Here is a 16,987-nt window from a genome sequence, read left to right as displayed (position 1 = left end):
CCTTCAGACTGCCTTGTCCAGCCCAGCTTCGGAAGCCCTTTCAGCAGCCCCTGCCCCATTACTCTTTCTCTCTCCTGCCTTTCCTGGCTCCTGACATGATAGCATGTCAGATATTTGATAATCCAAGGAACTTCAAACTTGAGGAAGTTACACATAGAGAGGGTCTAAAGTGTACAGTGCAAAGACTACGCCTTGCTAAATGACACAGAAGTCTCTTAGCAAGGCGTGGCACAGAAGCACAGGTGAACCAAGGAAGATACAGCTCACTGTCCAACTCTTCAGAATGTTTTCCGAATAGCATTAAGCACTGGACTCTGCAAACCAACTGACTGAGTTCAAATGTCAGTGTCACCATTTACTGGCTGTGTGATCGTGGACAAGTTCTCTCTCTTAGCCTTGCTATTTCTCATCTGCAAAAAGAAAGTATAACTGAACTTCCCTCAGAGGCTTAGTATTAAAACTAATTGTGTTAATAACATATATTATGGGCCTGACTGTATAAAAGTCTATTATCATTATTATTATTATTATTATTATTTGCATCTGGGAACATCACAAGTAAACCTGTTGGTAGGACTCACCTAAACTTCCTCCCAAAGCTAAAAATCCCAACGCATAATGGAGGCCTTTGGAGATGGGGTTAAGTCCTCTCCACTGATCCTCAGGCTGAGCTGAGTCTGTCCTGAAAGATACCAACCACTAGAGGGAGAGTGGACTTCCAGAAACCAGTCCCTCAACCCAGTGTCTTTCAAACTGCGGGTTTGAAACACATTAGTGATTGTGATACCAACATAGTGGGACCCAACTAGCATTTTTTAAATAAAATAGAACATATCTGCATTAATTTCAGAAGATACAGGTAGATATTGTTTCATGAAGCCCTTTGCTTTAGTTAAATAATTATATAGACATCTATGTCGTTGGTCCCAATATAAAGTATATTTCTCACTGTAGGTCATGGTCAACTATCAGGAGATCTTGAGAAACACTCCCATAAAGGATGTGCAGGAGAAAGCTACCTGTGTTGTTCATTTTCAAACACCAAAGGCCACACTGAGGTGAGTCATTGTTCTACGTTAAAGAAAAATCAGACACAGAAGTAGAGGACTGGATTTAACTAATGACACCCCGCATTGTTAGGAATTGTTGTTTTCAGATTCTCTTCCTCCAGTGTTCATTAGACACCTCTCAAAGTCTAACCTGGCTCTTTTTCAGGCCCGTAAAGGCCCTGCATGGCTCTCATCCTAGGTGATAGCATTTACTCCCAAGGCATTTCTCTATGTGGCTGAATCCTGAACTACCTTTTTGGCTTTTAACTCCAGATATGTATTTCCAAATGATGGCTAGAATTCTCTCCATGGATGTCCCAAAGACCCCTCAAATTCAACCTGTCTGAATCCCAACTCATTATTTTCCCTTTATAAAGAGAGAAGTAAAAGGCCCTGGTCCTGTGTTCCTTCTCTTGGCTCCTCTCTCCTACCAGTCACTGTATTAGGCTGCTATAAAGAAATACCTCAGACTGGGTAATTTGTAAAGAACAAAGGTTTAATTGGCTTACAGTTCTGCAGTCTGTACCGGAAGCATGATGCTGGCATCTGGTCAGCTTCTGGGAAAGCCTCAGGAAACTTAATCATGGTGGAAGGCAAAGGGAAAGCAGGCACATCATGCGGCCAGAGCGGGTGCCAGCGAGAGGGGAGAGGTGCCACACACTTTTAAATGACCAGATCTCATGAGGACTCACTCACTATTGTGAAGACCATACCAAGAGGATGGTACTAAACCATTCCTGAGAAATCCGCCCCCATGATCAAATCACCTCCCACCAGGACCCACCTCCAACACTGGGGACTACATTTCCACATGAGATTTAGGCAGATATGGTTTGTATATCCAAACCATATCCAGTCACGCAGGTGAGAAAATTCAGTTATGGTCAAGTCTTCTTTCTCCCTCTGTCATTGCTAAGTTGAGTCATTTATCTGTCCCCAGTGCCTCATCTGTCCAGTCTACTTTTCCCTCCCACTCATGCTATTTCAGATGATTTGTGTATCTTCTTAGTGGTCTCCCTGTTTCCAGCCTCTCACCTTTCCTCTGGATCCTTCCCGTGGCCATCAACTACCTCACCAAAACACAGATCGAATGGTGCCATTCTCTCTTACTCTTCTGGTCTTAATAACATGCAATAACTCCCAAGAATAACCAAAATAAATACAATATGTAAGCATGGGATTTAAGTCCCAAGCCGGGAATGACAAATGATTCCATCCCAAGTGCCAGTCCCAACTGATTCATGGAGAACTACGTTGAGAAGAATCCTGAGGTTTCATTCAAATTCAGGAAGAAAGATTAGCAAGGGGCACAACAGGGGGAAGTGGGTATCCCTGATCTAGGCTCAATCTATTTTTTTGCTTCTTCCCACATAACTCTACCAACCATTCAGCCACAAGAACTACGTATCATTACCCAAATATACCATGCAATTCTATTAACCACAAAGACTTTAATTCCTTTCTTTACTGATAGCTTACTCTTGCCTCAACTTCCTATCAGAATCCTCATCCTTTTCCTCTACCATCAGAGTTGATTATGTGTGCCTCTACTGAGCATGTATCAACCTCCTTCGTATTATAAATATTATATTTTTTATTTTTTGCAGAGATAGGGCTCTCACTATGTTGCCCCAGGCTGGTCTGGAACTCCTGGGCTCAAGTGATCCTCCCATCTCAGCCTCCTAAAGTGCTGGAATTAACAGGTGTGAGCCACCGTGCCCAGACGTCATTTGCATTTTAAATATATGTATGTTATGAATCATGTGTGTGAGTATTTCTGCCTCTCCCACTAGACAATAAACTCTTTGAAGGCAGTCAACATTATCTTACTCATCTCTCAATCCCTAGATTCCAGCCACTAACTTAAACACAGCAAGCATTCAGGGGGGCTTTTATAGAATGAGTGAACTATTTAACCAATATTCTGATGCCATGTTGACACGTGACTTTTCAACAACAACAAAAGTCACAGGGAATCTCTGGGTAAAGACACAGAAGTGAAGACTCCCTTCTGGAGATCTCCTTATTACCAGCAGTCAGCAAAAACCCTAAGACAGCAGCCCCAAACTATGAAGTAGGTGGTAGAACTGAGAATTTAGGAGAAGAATCTCTGATTGGTACAACGGCATAACACTGGACACTTACAGATAACTCTGCAAGTACACAAGACAAGCCTTACGCTCCTTTCACCAATGGAGCTCGGAAGATTAGACTTTCCCTATATCACATGAGCACCCCTAAGTAGAAGCAGGCTCACACCCACACTTCACACTTCAGATCCACAGCTCACACTTCAGATCCACAGCTCACACTTCAGATCCACACTTCACACTTCAGATCCACAGCTCACACTTCAGATCCACACTTCACACTTCAGATCCACAGCTCACACTTCAGATCCACACTTCACACTTCAGATCCACAGCTCACACTTCAGATCCACACTTCACACTTCAGATCCACAGCTCACACTTCAGATCCACAGCTCACACTTCAGATCCACACTTCACACTTCAGATCCACAGCTCACACTTCAGATCCACAGCTCACACTTCAGATCCACACTTCACACTTCAGATCCACAGCTCACACTTCAGATCCACACTTCACACTTCAGATCCACAGCTCACACTTCAGATCCACACTTCACACTTCAGATCCACAGCTCACACTTCAGATCCACAGCTCACACTTCAGATCCACACTTCACACTTCAGATCCACAGCTCACACTTCAGATCCACAGCTCATACTTCAGATCCACAGCTCACACTTCAAAGTTGTGCTCTTCCTGCTTCACCAGTGAGTGTTTGGTGAACTTTACTCCAAAGAAAGGAATCCACTATCATTAAAAAATAATAATAGTAAGTTGGAAAATCACTGCACTGCACCATTCTGTCTATGCTGTAAAGGTCTCCTGCTCAGATACTCCAAGCAACCCCCTAAACAACTGGAGACTCAACTCTATGACTAGGTGAAGATGGCTTTGGTTTTTTTGGTTGTTTTTTCCTGTGACCTCATCTCACTTGAAAGTTGTGATTTTTGTTTGTTTGTCATTGTTTGAGATGGGGTCTTGCTATATGAAGATGGTTTTTGAAAAGATATTTCCAACCACCTTACTTTACCAAGCATTGACAGCTTCCCTTATGGGTCGTTTATATGGAGGCCAGTGACCCAGAATCCTTACAATCAATTACCTCCAGTTATAGCAGCAAATTGGGGACACTATTTGGAATATTGTAATACCTTGAACAACTGAGAGAGAAGTCACCAGCACAAGGGGCCTTATCTTTCCTTTATAGGAAAATAACTTTTATTACTGTTATTCCCTGAACGCCTATGAGGAAAAAAAGAAATGAAGAGAGACAGTGCCAGACTCGTTAATTTCCAAAGTTGATGCCAAGTCCTGTCTTAGAAAAAGGCCATCACAGGCGCTTTGTTCTTCCAGGAAGTGGAATGCTTGGGATGGTCAATTTTGAGTAGCGAAAAAGCAAATGGTCTAGGCCAAAATCCGAGCGAGCGCCACGATTTCAACAATTTGGGGGTTATCTTCCCTGTCTTTTACCCTCTTTGTCTGTGTGGTTCCTCAAACAAAGTGGGTTGGAAAAGTTCAAACTCAGTTCACAGAAGAGAACATTCTGTACTGGCACAACAGGCTGGGCTGCTCTCTGTAAAACAAGATCAACAGCATGATCTCAGCCGCCGCGGCTGCAGCAGCAGGCACCGCGCCGCCGACCCACAGCCGGGCGTTTGAATGCAGGGCTGTCAAAGGCGATCTCTGGACAGTACACTGCGAACGTGGAGACACACACACACACACACGCGCGCGCACACGGCACGTCAGAAATGACTTTCTGCCCCTTGTAGTTCAATTGTTACTTCCTCTCCCCAGAGGGTCAAGAAAGTTGTTTGGATTTTTCTCTTTGGAGAGTAATTACAGCTGCGACATTTCCAAGGAAACAACCCCCCGCGTGTGCACTTCAGCTCTGGCATTGATTGGGGCTTTTCAATCTGTTTGGATGTTACTGTAATCAGATGACAGCAGTAATACTAAGTACATTGCTGCCTGGGCTTAGGGAGGGAGGCAGGGAGGGAGGCAGTGAGGGAGGAAAGAGGGGATAGACGATCAAGTTCATTCTCACCCCAATCCCCACTCCAAGCTTTTCTATTTTCTTCTGGATCCAAAGCTTTTTCCTCCTTTGTCTGGAATTTAACGTGCAATTCAACACATACTTATTGAATGCTTATTTTGTGCCAGGGCCTGTCCCTAGAATAATACTGGTAGCGAGGTTGTTCCAGTGAAGTGACATCTGGCCCTCACGCCCATCAGAAGAGGAAGCAAAGGAAGAGGGAAAGCTGTGTATGGAGACAGGTGGTGGGGCAGGAGGGGAGGGCTGCTAGAATGAAGGATGGACAGGTCTGAACACAACACGGGTGGGTGTTTTAAAGTATGACAAAGCAGACATCTGGAACAGGGCTGCTTTTCCATTGCCCGTTCTACGTTGACTTCAAGCCTATTTGCAAGAGGGAAAAAATGGCAAGAATGCACAGCTCCCCACCCCAGGAGGGGTGGAACTGCCCATCAGCCTCCTTTAAAGGCTCCTGTTTCCCGGCTGCTGTGGCAGGAGCAGAGACCAGCAGGAGGTGAGCAGGGCGCAAGGGACCTCACAGAGAAACAGAAAGATGAAAATCAGGGCCTCCAAGGCAGTGGCTTTCAATCCTGATTTGTTGTGTGAACTTCAGGCAAGTTTCTCAGATTTGTGCCCATGAGTCTTTGCGCTGTCAGCTATTAACTGGGGAGATTCTACCTATTTGTAGAACTATTGTTGGATTTAAGGAAATAATATCTGCCTTTGCTTGGCAGACACTAGGTATTTAATAAACAGTAACCATTGTTATTAATGTAAGTACCATTCAGAGAAAGCTGTTAACCTGGTGTCAATTAAGAACGTGAACCAAAGTGACCTCTGAAATGTTTTCTTGCCCATGTATTTTCACAATTTATTAACTTAGTGCATGTCTATGGAACACCTGCTTGTAGCACTGTGCTCTATTCCAGGCACGGCACGAGGCACTGGGGCAACAACAGCCTTGTCCTGGAGAGGCTTCCTTGCCTTTCCAGGGAGGGCAGTTTACACAAGGCAGCAAACCCTGGGTGGCAGACAAACACTTCCTCACCGCCTACCTTCAGTCATGTTCAGGCTTGTTTCCTCTAGGTCCAAGATCATCTCTGTGATTGTGGCCAGCCATCCCAGAGGAAAAGAAGCTTCCAGAGATACTGGGGAGCAAGGATTGGTCAGGGACAGCCCTGATGTGAGACACTTCTCAGAACTGCTCTTCCAGAATGTAAACACCCTTTCTCACTTCAGGACCAGAGCTCCTGCCAAGACTTTGAAAAACAAGTTACACAAGCACCTTTGGGGAGGTTGGCCACGCCACATCACAGCTGCGGCTACACGGGAGAGGGGGAGGAAGCTGGCCTCAAGGACTCAGTCAGGGACAATACTTCCACCCCTAAACACAAAGTTCACAGGGCCAGGAGTCCAGTAGAACACAAGCCCCTGGATCACCACACCACGCCCCAGCCTGTGGCCCAAGGAGTCAGTCATTGAGGATAATTTCATAGACTCCCCCTGCCACCATCACTGACAGATCCCAGAGTTCAAAGAGTAATCAGTTGCCTGCCGTTAGAGCCAGTGCTCAGGCCCAGGTGGCGTTTTCTTGGAACTGGTCACTGGGATATCTTAAATTCTTTTTTTTCAGACAGGGTCTCACTCTGTCACCCAGGCTGGAGTGCAGTGGAGCAATCATGACTCGCTGTAGCCTCGACCTCCTGAGCTCAAGCAATCCTCCCACTTCAGCCTCCCAAGTAGCTGGAACCACAGGTGCATGCCACTATGCTCAGCTAATTTTTTAGTTTTTTGTAGAGACAGGGTTTTGCCATGTTACCCAGGTTGGCCTCAAACTCCTGGGCTCAAGCAAACTCCTGGTCTTGAGGAGTTCCTGGACTCTTTCTACCTGGGCCTCCCAAAGTGCTGGGATTACAGGCCTGAGCTACCATGCCTGGCCTTAAATTTTTTCTTCCTGGGGAGATCACCTCCCTTCACTGCCCTGACCAGACCCTCCCTCAGAGAAGGCCCTATTTAAAATTTTGGCAGCAGAGAACCTGTCTCAAAAACACTTTTCTCCCAATTGAAGTTATTTGCCAAGGGCTGGTGCCAACTCCAGCCAGTCGTAGATAGAATTTCTCAGGCCAGGGTGTGCCTGGGGAAGTAAATGCAAAACCTTAAGGATCTGACCTGGACAAAGCTAAATAAATCCAGGAACTGGGCAAGTAACCAAGATCTCAGAAGGAGTAAATGAAGGGGAGTTCTCAAAGAATTAGCAAGAGTTTGCACCGACCCACACACACCTGGTGGGAGCAAAGACCTAAGAGAATGACATTTGTTGATCACACATAATGTATCAGGTACTTTACATGCATTCTCTCATTTCATCCCCACAGTAATCCTGTAGGGTAGGTGGTGATATCATCCCTGTTATAGATGAAGAAACCAAGACTCAAAGAGCTTAAATAACTTGTCCAAGATCATGCAGCTGTGGACATGGAAGAGCTGGTACTTGAACCCAAGTCTATCCAGGTTGAAAGCCCAGATTCCTTTGATTACACTATTCTGCCTCCCTGTATGCAAGAATCTTCTTTTTTTTTTTAACAAAGTTTTTTCAAAAGAAAATGTTTTTCAGAATTGTGCTCCAGAGAATCTTATTAGAATACAATTAGAATTATCTTGTATATTTATCTTGATTTTTCAGAGACTGAGATCTCAAGTTGAAGTTCTGAGACAAAGTCCCACTCTCCAGTCTCATATAGTTTACCCTATCTCAGTATACATAATCAATCAGCAATAGTTACTGAGCATCCACAAGACCTTCTACTATGTTCTATAGGGGATAGAAAGGTGAGTTAAGCATGTCCCCTGCCCTCAAGGAAATTATAGTCTGTCTGGATAGGATAGGTTGTGCTGCAGTAACAACCTCTGTATCTGAATGGCTTAACAAGGTATATTTACTGCCCTTACCAGATGCCCATTGTGAATCAGCTGACCCAGGCTAATGGGCAAACTGCCACATATCTCAAACATTGCTAATCAACATGCCAGAGGAAGGAAAGTGTGGTCGATCGCTCACCAGCTCTTAACATTTCTTCCCCTGAAAGCTTCTTTTCCAAAGGGACTCATGCCAATTCTGCTCACATTTCATTGACCAAAGCAAATCAGCCACACACAATGCCAAGTTATATACAACCCTCCTGCAAGTCTGGAAGTGGAGAAAACCTTGAAAAATGTTGTGAATAGCCCTAATAATGACCACAGTCTGAGAAGAGGAATGGCCTCAAAGCCTCATCCCCCACATTCCACAACAGAGCAAGCCAAATAACTAAGTGCCCTTAGAGTGAGTGCTTTCAAGGCTTGTATCCCAAGGACTTGACAGAGACTCATGCCTGGGCTGGAGACCTCAATGAAGTATCCGGAGGGATGAAGGCCTATGTTGAGTCTTGAAGAGTGGAAAGGATTTGGGTGAACCTACAAGACCAGACAAGTTGCATCCACTTTGAATTTCAATAGGGCGATGGTAACCCACCATCAATCACACTCATAAATGACATAGATTACTCCAGGCGTGAAGGGGCAACCCAAACGAACACCTGATGGAAAGAATATGCAGTGTGGGCTTAAGGGAAAGAGGGCCCATCATTGCCGAGCAGAGTGCTGGAGTCAAGGAGAAATGGCAGTTGAAGCCAAGGCATTAATTGAGAAGGTGTAGAAAATCTTCAAACAGGAGAAAACCATGATTAGAGTAGAACTTTAGGGATTCTAATAGGTGGCTACATTCTTCTATTTCACAAACATTTAAATATTTTGCATTAGAGATGCAAAGGTGTATGAGGCTTGATTCTTGCCCTCAAGTTGCTCCAGTCTCTAGCAAGAGGAGAATACATTTGTTGCCTATTTACAATACCCTTGTACTTTAAGAGGGATTGATCTCAAAGAGATCTGATAAATATAATCTAAAGCTTCAAGGATGCCAGATAATGAAGCCGAAAGGGCTGAGTGCACTAAATTGCTAAATGGGATTGAGGTAGCTGTGAAGAATCCCGGGGTGGGAGGAGACTAGAGCCAGTGCAGCTGGAGGAGTGGAGAGAGGAGCGTTGGAAAGGATAGGGGAGATAAGGCAGCTGGCAGTGGGAGAAAAGGCTTTGGGAAAGAAGGAAGATTTTTAATGGGGATTTTTATAAAGTTTGGCCATATGGTATTCAGTGTAAGCCCTCCACTTTTCCCCCTTGTGAGCATTTCAGTCAAATCCACATTGCTGAAATGCTTTTGGGGTGGCTTGAGAGGTCACAAGGGGGTAAGTGGGTCTCAATGAAGTGTTGATTATGGCTTCCACGTGGGTACAGGGTGTGGGCAGGGACTTCCCAAAGGGCCCAGTCATTTCTTATTAGATAGATATGTGCAATCAAATTTGGACAGGATAGAGTGGCTCATTCTGGGTGTGGGAGAGTTAACCAAGAAAAGCTTCATAAAGGAGATGACATAAAGGAGATGACAGACAATCCTGGTGCCAGGTGTCGAAAGATCAGATGTCCTCAGCCCACTTGGATTAATGGAAAGCATTCCAATCCAGGCACCAAGGGCAGCACATGCAAAGGTACTGGGGTGTGGAACAGCCTGGCTTGTTCAAGCAACTCCAAGCAAACCTTGATGGACAGGTAAAGTCAGGAGGGGCAAGTTCAAGAATCTGACCCAATAATCAGGAGTACATGTTCACCTTTGAAATTATTCATTCAGTATTTACTGACCCTCAACTACTTTCCAGCTTATACAGAGTGTCACAAAAATCTTTTTTTTTTTTTTTTTTTTTTTTTTTTTTTTTTTTTTTTTTTTTTTGAGACAGTCTTGCTCTGTTGCCCAGGCTGGAGTGCAGTGGTGCAATCTTGGCTCGCTGCAAGCTCTGCCTCCCGAGTTCACACCATTCTCCTGCCTCAGCCTCCCGAGTAGCTGGGACTACAGGCACCCACCACCACGCCTGGCTAATTTTTTGTATTTTTAGTAGAGACAGGGTTTCACCTTGTTAGCCAGGATGGTCTCAATCTCCTGACCTCATGATCCACCCACCTCAGCCTCCCAAAGTGCTGGGATTACAGGCGTGAGTCACTGTGCCCAGTCTTTGTTTTAATTTGGTAAAAACCTGAGAAATTCATGATTTCCTATTAGTCTATTGTTAAGGAAAGTGAGGATTCAGAGATAAAATTTTCTAAAGATGTCCTGACTTACTTATACTTGCCTCTCATATACACTGTATGACAATATTTACCTTGCTGCTAAGCACCATGTCTCCATGTGCAGTGATGACAAAAAGCCAAGATCCTTGAGGTCCTATGTCCCAGCAGGTGAATGATTGCCTGAGACAGCAGCAAACAGGAGCAGAAATCTGGTGACTATTAAAACACACTGATTGATTTACAGTCAACTGTCAGGTCGGAAAATTTATCTCCACTGATCACAGCCTAAAGTATCCTGTGTGGGGGGTGTGAGTGTACATATGTGCCCACGTCTGTTTTAAGTATCCACCTGGGAAATCTCTCAATCAGCATTTATTTCAATAATCTCATACAGAGCTCTGGCACTTTTTTCCACAAACGCTTCCAAAGCGTTTGTGGAAAATTTTATATAGCCGGGGAGTTACTGCGGCAGGAATAGAAGGAAATAGATATTTATCAGCTTCCTAATGAGAACTGGGGACTCGGTGTACTGTTGTTGAGAAGAACAGGGATCCACGCATGTGTATTTCATTCAGAATGTGTGTGTATTTAAATGACATAGTATTTCATTAACAGGTTTTTCAGATTTCCTCCTAATCATCCATTCAAATTCTACACAATTTTCAAGGCCCACCCTCTAGAATCAGCTTCTAGTTGCTTAATTTTGGTCCTCTGGAGCAAAATACTGTCACGCTGCCCTGGATATTGCATTTCTGTAAACACCCCCAGAAGACTGGCAGGAGCGGGGAGACCTTGTGTCCCTCTCAGGGGTTTTATACTACGCATTTCCGGCTCATTTCTCAGCAGAGGCTGAAAAGTACTTATCCAGGAGGCCAATGGGCACCTGTGAGGAAACTGGAGAAACTTGAGATCATTCGTTCAGTCAGTCAACATTTACTAAGCAATTACTATGTTCTAGAAACTATGCCAGGGTGCTAGAGATACAGCTAAGAGCAAAAGACATGGATCCTGGCCTTCCAGAGCCAGCAGTCTAGTAGGGGAGATGGTCATTGATAGGATAATCACCCAGATCACTGTAAATCTAGCACCAAGATAAAGGGAAGCAAGGAATAATCTGAGAACATAAGCAGGGTAGCTGGGTTTCCTGGCCCATGCCTGTAATCCCAGCAATTCTGGAGGGCAAGGAGAGAGGGTCACTTGAGCCCAGGAACTTAAGATCAGCCTGGTCAACAAAGGGAGACTCTGCCTCTACAAAAAAAAAAAAAAAAATTTTTTTTAATTAGCCAAGCATGATGGCACATGCCTGTAGTCCCAGCTACTTAAGAGGCTGAGGCAGGAGGATTGAGACCAGGAGTTCAAGGCTGCATGATAGGCCAGGCACAGTGGCTCACGCCTGTAATTCCAGCACTTTGGGAGGCCAAGGTGGGCAGATCACCTGAGGTCAAGAGTTCAAGACCAGCCTGGCCAAAATGGTGAAACCCTGTCTCTACTAAAAACACAAAAATTTGCCAGGTATGATGGCGGGCACCAGTAATCCCAGCTACTTGTGAGGCTGAGGCAGAGGAATCGCTTGAACCCAGAAGGCGGAGATTGCAGTGAGCCGATATCATGCCACATGCATTCCAGCCTGGGCAACAGAGCAAGACCCCATCTCAACTCAGCTGCATTATAGCTGAGTTATAATCATGTTACTGCCCTCCAGCTGGGTGACAGAGTAAGACCCTGTCTCAAAAATAATAATAAAATAGAAAAAGAGAAAAAGTAGAACATAAGCAAGAAACATTACCTAGACAAATGGATTGGAGAAGGCTGCCTGAGAAAACTTATCTGGAGGCTCAGCAGGAGTTATGGAGATGCATGTGTGTGGAACAGCCTTAGTTTCCTCATTTGCAAAATGACTGTACTAACAATACCTTCTCCAAGTGTGGAGTCCCTAGAAGTAGGCCCCGAGATAAGGACTCAAGATGAGGTGATTTATAAAAAAAGTGTCCCCCAGGGCTGGGCGTGGTGACTCACGCATGTAATCCCAGCATTTCGGGAGGCCGAGGCAGGCGGATCACGAGGTCAGGAGTTCGAGACCAGCCTGGCCAACACGGTGAAACCCCATCTCTACTAAAAATACAAAAATTAGTTGGGCATGGAGGCGTGCACTTGTAATCCCAGCTACTCAGGAGGTTGAGGCAGGAGAATGGCTTGAACCTGGGAGGCAGGGGTTGCTGTGAATTGAGATCGTGCCATTGCACTCCAGCCTGGGCGACAGGGTGAGACTCTGTCTCAAAAACAAAAACAAAAAAAAGAAATGTCCCCACTTGAACCTGGGAAGCAGAGGTTGCAGTGAGCCAAGAAGGCACCACTGCACTCTAGTCTGGGTAACAGAGAAAAAAAACAAAAAGTGTCCTTAAGGGAAACTGGTAGAGGAGGTAGAGAGTGGGACTAGGAAAGGAAGAGAGGCGTCCAAGCAAGGTTGACAACCGAATAAAGTTCACGCGGAGGCGTGATGGAGACAGGAGAGGTCACATGGGGAGCTGGGAACGTTTGTCCCACCGTACCTGGTAGTCACAGGTGACGTCCCAGGCACTTCTGCTCTCTAGACTGAGAAGCAAAGCAGTTCTAGCAGCTCAAGGACCATCCTCCAACACAGAGCCATGGTGCTGGCTGCTGGGTGCGTAGCACAAAGTAATGAGGGTATACAGGACTATGCAAGAGCACACAAGAGGGTGTGGGCAGGGCATTGAGGCGCTGGTTACATAGGTACATAGGGAGGTACAGATGCAATGAAACAATGCATGAAAGGAACACAGCACAGTGCCTGACTCATAATAAGTGCTCAAGCAATATTAGCTCTCATTGTAATGTTTCTTTATTGAATATGTATCGATGCAGCCTGACACAGACTCTGCTCTGCCCAGTTATCTCTGCCTACTCAAATCCTCCAGGAAACCCACCCTTCCACCCGCCACTCCCCGCCAGGCCTCCGAGACAAACACACATATAAATATAGCAATATATATTTATATTTCCCAGGATTGTCACATTTTGCTGAGCTCATAACAGAACTGAACAAATAGCCCTGTCATCCTCTATAATATAGTCTATCATTCACCGGGGCTTCATCTCTCCCTGTCCTCCTGGGCTCCCGGAGCTCGGAAATTCATGTGCTCGGCTGCTTCTTCAGTGTGATCTGTACTAACCTGATGTAATTCTCAGGCCTTCATTTCCTGTGCAAGTTGATAGAATTTTTAGACCAGAGGGACTGCCTAGGTCTGCTCATCTTGCCGAGCAATTGGTTTGCTACTTCAAATATCTGCATTTTAAATAAAAAAGAATGAACTCTGATACCTACAACAACAAGGATGAATCTCGAAAACAAAAGAATACTCATGGTATGTTTCCATTTATTGGAAATTCTAGAACAGCCAAAATTAATCTATGGTGACAGAAAGCAGGTCAGTAGTGCCTGGGGCTGGGGTGGGGGCAACTGCAAAAGGCACCAAAGAACTTTTAGAAGTTGAAAATATCAGCATTGGCCGGGCATGGTGGCTCACACCTGTAATCCCAACACTTTGGGAGGCCGAGGCAGGTGGATCATGAGGTCAGGAGTTCGAGACCAGCCTGACTAACATGGTGAAACCCCATCTCTACTAAAAATACAAAAATTAGCCAGGTGTGGTGGTGGGTGCCTATAATCCCAGCTACTCAGGAGGCTGAGGCAGGAGAATCACTTGAACCCGGGAGGCGGAGGTTGCAGTGAGCCAAGATGGCACCATTGGACTCCAGCCTGGGCTATAGAACGAGACTCCACCTCAAAAAAAAAAAAAAAAGAAAGAAAGAAAGAAGGAAAATGTCTGTCTTGGTTATGGAGTTGTTTACAGTGGTGTATACATTGGTCAACATTCATAGAACTGTATGCTTGAAATGGGTGCACTTATTGTATGTAAATTATACCTCAATAAAGTTGGTTTTAAAATTAAACAAATAGGCATTTTATTGCCTGACCAAGAGGTCAAAAGTAGATCCAAGACTAACCATAAGAAACAGCACAGACCAGACACACAGAAGCCTTTGTGTTGTTCCCCATCCCCACTCCGTTTTTTCTTTTGGCAAGAAGTTGGTCTTTATCATGTGTACTAGTGGAGGGGAACAATGGCAAGGAAATTCTAAAAAGAGAATAATGCACAAGTCATTTACATCTGGTGGCCCTGGAATGTGTTTTGCTGCTTTATGGAATTTGAACAGAGATGTGCCTGCTTGACATCCCAAAAAGACACTTCAAATGAAATAATAAAGTTTCCTATAAAGACCTGAACTACTTGTATCCGGGAAGCACTTTGCGTATCTTGCCTAACTTCACTTCTTCTTTCTCCTTTTTCCAAGCAGGAAATGCAATGATTTGCCTAATCCCAAACCTTCCTTCAAGCAGGCTCTCCAGTTTGGTGCCTCCACCTACATTAGATTGGATGCCTCTGCATTAACGTGCAGCGTAAATAAAGGAAGTTGAGATGCTCAAGCCTTTGTAAAGAGGCTTGAAAAAAGTTTTCTTGCAAGTTGCTGAAACAATCTACTTGTAGACAATTGAGAACAGATTCTACAAGAAATAGTTTCTTATATTTAGCATGCAGTTTAGCTGTCTCTGGCTCTGGACAGTCTCTCCTGGCATACCACACTCCCCTCTCCCCTCTTCAAGCCCTGTCGCTTCTGAGATCGGGTTGGCTGCCTGCTATTTGCACCCCACCTCCCATCCCCAACACCCTGGACTTTGTCCTTCATGGCATTTACCACGTGGAAGCCAAATGCCTGTTTACTAATCTTTGTCCCAGACCAGACTGAGAGCTTTCTGAAAGCAGGGTCGGCTGAGGTCACTGTTGTATCCCCAGCTGCTAGAACAGTGCCAGGCTCGTAGTAGGTGCTTAATAGTTGTTGAGTTGTTATTCTCCCGAACACATAACAGAGTTTATTTGAGGTTTTGAAAATCAACCGCACAAACAGGAAAACTCTGGCAACTTCCAAAGGGAACTCCACCCAAGCCGAGCTCCAGCAGGAAATACCAAAAAGTAAGTATCTAGCACAAAAATCACCATGCATGTGTTTCAAGGCAATTCTCATGAGCTTATCTCCAAGAAGCTGTGGAATAGTCTGGAAAATCCAAGGCTTTAGGTCCTCCAAAGGCAGATGACTTATGAGGATGGAGGGAAGGGAGGAGAAGCTTCTTGTAATCTTGACACTCTGGGGCTGTGGAATAACACTGAGATTGGAGTCAACAGGCCACGCCAGAAGGCCTAGACTCTCAGAGCCTCTGTAAATGACCATACTAATACCTTCTCACATCTTACAGTCGTATCTGTAAGTTCTTAAGGGTGATACAAATTTTAGCTGCCTGGATTATCAGAAACATCAATAACAAGCTGGGCATATGGTATGCGCCTATGGTTCCAGCTACTCCAGAGGCTGGGGCAGGAGGATCACTTGAACCCAGGAGTTCGAGGCTGCAGTGAGCTACGATGGTGCCAATGCACACAGCCTAAGAATAACAGAATAAGGCCCTGTCTCAAAACAAGGCAAAAAACAAACAAACAGGCCAGGCATGGTGGCTCACACCTGTAATCCCAACACTTTGGGAGGCCGAGGCGGGTGGATGACTTGAGGTCAGGAGTTCAAGAACACCCTGGTTAACAGGGTGAAACCCCATCTCTACTAAAAATAAAAATTAAAATTAAAAAATATTAGCTGGACATGGTGGCATGCACCTGTAATCCCAGCTACTCAGAAGGCTGAGGCACAAGAATCGCTTGAACCTGGGAGGCAGAGTTTGCAGTGAGCCAAGATAGTGCCATTGCACTCCAGCCTGGGCAACAGAACAAGACTATCTCAAAAAAAAAAAAAAATGACCTTGTGAAATTAACAGATTCCTGTGGCCTATACCTGTCAAATAACTTACCTGGAATTTAGATAATAAATCATGCCAATACTTGAATACTTGGGGAAAGGCATAAAAGTTTCAGATCCTCAACAATTACATCAACTCCTGGTGAAACTTCAGCTTGTACTCACCACTGTGGTATTACCAGTCATGTACTCATTAAATCATTCATTCAGCAAAGGTGTAAGAACTTTGGAGTCTGATCTGAACCCCGGTTTTGCTTTTTACTAGGAATATATCTAGTCAATAGGGATAACCTTAGTCAAATGGCATGTTTCTTCCTTTGTAAACTGTAGGTCACAATAATTTCTACCTTGGAAATTTGCTTGTGAACACTAAATGAGTAGTTGTAATTATTTAATAATAATAGCTGGGCACGGTGGCTCATGCCTGTAATCCCCAGCACTTTGGGAGGCCGAGGTGGGCAGACCACCAGAGGTCAGGAGTTTGAGACCAACCTGGCCAACATGGTGAAACCCTGTCTCTACTAAAAATACAAAAAAATTAGCTGGGCATGGTGGCAGGCACCTGTAATCCCAGCTACTCAGGAGGTTGAGGCAGGAGAATGGTTTGAACCCAGGAGGTGGAAGTTACAGTGAGCTGAGATCGCACCATTGCACTCCAGCCTGGGCAAAAAGAGGAAAACCCTGTCTCAAAAAAAAAAAAAAAAAAAAATTAATAACAATAGTAGGAATAACTGTTGCTCAGAGCCTAATGCATACACCAGAGACCAAGAGCC

The 16,987-nt window shown here is 44.8% G+C and overlaps 1 long non-coding RNA gene across 7 annotated transcripts in view; it reads right to left on the bottom strand.

The window, feature by feature from the left end:
• The window catches only part of LOC126937484 (uncharacterized), a 201,959-nt gene that overhangs the window by 123,449 nt on the left and 61,523 nt on the right, over positions 1 to 16,987 (bottom strand). Inside the window, exon 1 of one of the 7 annotated variants that reach the window (XR_007719744.1) lies at positions 6,234 to 8,760. The exons of the other annotated variants lie outside the window; for them this stretch is intronic. This is a non-coding gene — a long non-coding RNA (uncharacterized LOC126937484). Of the gene's footprint in view, positions 1 to 6,233; positions 8,761 to 16,987 lie in introns of those variants that run through there. 7 annotated transcript variants of the gene reach the window in all.

Source organism: Macaca thibetana, chromosome 15 (assembly GCF_024542745.1).
Source record: "Macaca thibetana thibetana isolate TM-01 chromosome 15, ASM2454274v1, whole genome shotgun sequence".
NCBI classification, from domain to species: domain Eukaryota; kingdom Metazoa; phylum Chordata; class Mammalia; order Primates; family Cercopithecidae; genus Macaca; species Macaca thibetana.
Note: the sequence above shows the minus strand (reverse complement) of the source record. Positions and strands in the feature narration are given on the sequence as shown.